This window comes from Eurytemora carolleeae, unplaced genomic scaffold, assembly GCF_000591075.1.
Source record: "Eurytemora carolleeae unplaced genomic scaffold, Eaff_2.0 scaffold356, whole genome shotgun sequence".
In the NCBI taxonomy this organism is placed as follows: Eukaryota; Metazoa; Arthropoda; class Copepoda; order Calanoida; family Temoridae; genus Eurytemora; species Eurytemora carolleeae.
In genome coordinates, this window is record NW_019396250.1 from 99,012 (window position 1) to 103,563 (window position 4,552).

Consider the following 4,552-nt stretch of genomic DNA (forward strand, 5'->3'; position numbering starts at 1 on the left):
AGCGCTGTAAAATAGAGATCGAAATTTCTTTATAAGGATCTTCTATCACTTCTTCTAAATTAACGTTACAAATTTTTCGCAGATTTTCTGTACTTCCCTTGCAAATTTTTTCAATTTTAGCCCATCACATTTAGGTCATTTCTTTGGTTACATAAACATTACAAATCATTAAACTATAATGAATCCCATTGAGCTATGGAATATAAAGACGACATTTAAGCAATGTTATGTGTATTTGGTGTTGGAATATTTATAAAGCAAATAGTATAACACGCAGCTTGAAAACCAGCTCAAGAAATTAAATGGATTTGTGTACAAAGCACAATTTGCGTGTAACTGGAATATTTAAAATTAAGTCTTGTGTGTAACATTCGTCTTTATATTCAACAGTTGTATGGATCCCTATGTAAAACGTGTTATTACTAAAAAATGAATATTTTAGGCGGATGAAAAACCCAAATCTCAGGATGTTTTACAGACCCCACCTATGGGGACAGATTTAAGGTCATTTTATTTCATAACTGAGATTATTTATTTTATTGTTTGTATTCTTTTGTTACAAGTGGCGCAATAGATAATTTTATTTTCATTAGGATTTGATTTTGGTTATGTATGGTCATATGCATGGTTGATTATGACTATTACTATAATTTGATTATCTTTTTTATCAATTATTATTATTATTATTATTATTATTATTATTATTATTATTATTATTAAATAATAATATCACCTCCCTCCCTCGTCTGCTCATCCCTCCCTCCCTCGTCTGCTCATCCCTCCCTCCCTCGTCTGCTCATCCCTCCTGCATGGTAGTAGGATTTCAGACCTCTATTTATACTCTTTAAAATATTTTTTCTATTTATAAAAAATTAACTAAAAAGATTTTTTTCAATATATTAATATTTAAGTGATAGAAGATGAAATTTTAACGGGTTATTGAATGAATTTACGAAAAATTTAAATCAAAAATATAAATCTGGAAATAAGAAATTTAGAAATCAAAATGTTTGTTTTTTATTGCGGGATGTTAATGCTCGTCGCCCTCCTCCCCTCTCTATATTTTTCGTCTTTTCGACAGCTGTGTTTTATTTAAAGATATACTCCCTTTTACACTTCCGGTGTGCGTGCACATACGGGATCACCTGCTGTGCGTGTATAAAAAAGTTGAACAAATGACAATGCGCTGGATTTCCCCTGTGATTCATTATATTAAATCTTAACTGTGGTTTTGTTGCTGAGCAACGGACCAGAAAACCCGCCAAAGAGAAACTGTACACATTCAAAGACGATATTTCAAAACGTTGGTTTGAGAAATGTCGTCGGTTGTTTTCAGAAATAATATTTCCCACAAAATTGTAATTTAAAAAGCATACATATTGCAGTTCTTTGAAAATAGCACTAAATTTGTCATTTCACAATGAAATATAAAGAATTTGTTGATTCAAATAAAAAGTATTTACTCTTCATAGGATTATAATGACATAACTAGGAAAAAAGACGACATTCAAAGATATTTTAGAAATTTTGTCAAAACATGAATATATCTCTTTGCACCAAAAAAAATCGAATTTCATGATGTTCTGTAAATGTTATCATATTTAGATTCTAGAATCGAAATGTCTATATTTGCAAGGGGTTTAAATGTCGTCTTCCGAAATAAGTTTTATTTTCAAGTTACGGTCATTTAGCACACTAACAATAAGTAAAATTAAAACATAAAAATGCTTTCAAGAGCCTTAGGACAATATGCTCTAAAGGAACTTGCTCTCGGGCCAGGTATTTGAGCCGGCCCCTCCTCATTTTCTTTATCACTTCAAATACTATACAGGGTGTCCCAAAAAACATGGGAATTCAGTGACGAATTCGATATCGTCTTTTCAAATAGTTCTTTGATTTAGTATAGTGATACCTACAGAGAAAGCTGTAATCTGTAAGAGTTTCGTCTGCTATGTTCACATTTTGTTTGTTCATGTTTTGATTGCATACGGTTGTACTTAGTAAAACAAGAAAATTGCAGTATACAAACAGAGTAAACTTGTCCGTCTTCACTGTTCATCTTGCGGAGACATTATAGACACATCTTTGCAGTCTTTTACCTTTTTCATAAAATAAACTCTAGCAGACATAATAATATTTTGGCTTTTGAAATTAGGTATTACAGTGCTAATTCATAACAAAGACGATATCAAATTCGTCACTGAATTCCCATGTTTTTTGGGACACCCTGTAGGGTACTCCAATTTAGAAAGGAAAATGTCGAATTTATAGAAAATTAGGAATACCGCTTTTTGACCAAGCAAAGTGGTCGGGGTTTTTATCGATACAATGAAGACTACTTTTCTATTTCATTTTTTTAGCCTTTTTCAAATGAAAAGTTTATAAGTAAGCAAAGGGAAGCTGTTATTTGACAGCTTCTCTTTTTTTCCATGTTACAGAAATAACCAGAAAACTCTAAAATGTGAAGACGACTTTCAGAGTGAAGATATGACTTTAAATGTTCCAATAAGCATGGTACGCGGCAATTGTACAGTTTAAGCAGAACCATTTCACTTAATTAGTGATTTAATAAATGTCTAGTATAAAATATTTGCTTTGTAACAACATCAAATACACTTTATTGATATAAAGTCGTATTCCTATTTCAGAGTTTTTTGGTTATCACTGTATGCGTATCGTTGTTTGAAAACTTAGTAGTTGGCAAAATTTTAAATCAAAATTTGTCTTTATTGTATTGATATATACGACGACAACTGTAGGATAAATACAAGCATAAGTTTGCTTTAAAAAATCAAAACTTTTTAGTTTTCTAAATAGATTTAAAAATAAGAGTTTAATTGAAAATATTTAAGATTTTAAATTAACCTGAAATACGCTTTTTTGACATGTATTATGTTTTATGATCTATATTTCTGGCATAGCCTACTATCCAAGCCGCAGTGCTCTGTGTCTCAGAATTATAAAATGTCTAACCTAACCCTAACTAAACCGTTTTAAAGCAAATGGTATATGTGGTACCGTAAATGTTATGCAGTTCAAACCTCGAGCTATTTTAGATATGATATAAAACTTTGAACTTCAATTTATCTCTTTTAAGAAAGACCATAATGCAGAAAAATTATTTTTTGATATTATTTTCATGTCATATTCAATGAAAATTAATGTTTATCAAAATCTGTATTATATTTATGATATTATAGATTCAAATCTTAGCTATTTCTACTTAGTTTATTATTTATCAATAAGTTCACTGAACCTATAATATCAAAAAAGTCAATTCTATATTTTGATTTAAAATTACCCTTAAAAATGTATAATATAGAAATCTACCTGTGCAGTTGAAAAGATGTCAGTGGCGAACTTTTTTTATGAAAAATATGTTTATCTGAAAATAAAAGTCATATGAAAAATAAACTTAGGAATTTCTCCTTTTCTCAAACTTTATTAAATTAAAAGTTTACTTGTAGTTGGAACAGTTAGATTGAGTGCACTTTTTATTAGCTTTTAACTCCAATATCAGAATCGTCTGTTTTTAGATTTGCTAAATGATATTATTTGCACTGAATTCAGCTGGATGATTATATGATATATTCTATAAAGTGTTTGACGTTTTTTAAATAACACATGGAGGACATTTTTTAACATCCTTTGTATCTAATCTTATCATGAGACACTTTCACTTGTTAAAATTTCATCTCTTTTGGTAAACTAAATCTTGCGCATCATTCCTTGCAAAAAGATTACATGGTGAGGAAACTTAAAAGAACAAATGAACCAAAACTGGGTTTAACAATCTGATTTTGCTTTTTTAGGGTATAGGCACATTATTGGAACAAATTAACCGAAACTGAGTGTAAGAATCCTAATTTTCTTTTTGAGGGTAGACCTTTTATTGCAACATAGTTTTCGAAACCGGGTTTTGGTGTTGTAAAGGTTCTTAATTTCCTTAATTACCTATAGCTTCCAGTAAGCAATGAGCATGAAGATGAGTTAAAAATCATATTTATTTACTATAACATTGTCCTTCCGATGAAAATTCTAGGTATTTTAAGTATTAATGTAGAAAATATAAATTATTCAACAAAGGATTTTAGATAAATCTTACATTCACCATATAATGTGCATAATTTTCAAACATGCTCTAGAAAATACGAACGAAATGAAATGGTTTAAAAAAGAAAAGTTGAAAAATTTCGGAAATAATTTGAATACAATATTTGAACCATGTATTAAAATAAATATGACAATAATTGCTACATTAAATTAAAAAATTACGTTGTTACTTAGAAAGAGGGTGGGGGGGCACGTGGATTTAATGGTTCTGTCAATATTCCAGAAAGCTGTGGCTTTTGATCACAATTTGACCCATTAAACATAATTTGTAAGCCTTTTTTTTAAAATACTTTTTTGTCGGCATATACATTTTGAATGAAAAAGAATGAAATAAACAAATCCGTAAAAGGTAAAAGATTGTTGAATTAAAGACCAAAAAATGTTTGATTTCAAATAGAAGAAACCGAATGCTGCTCACTCTGGTTAGTCTGAGTTAAGA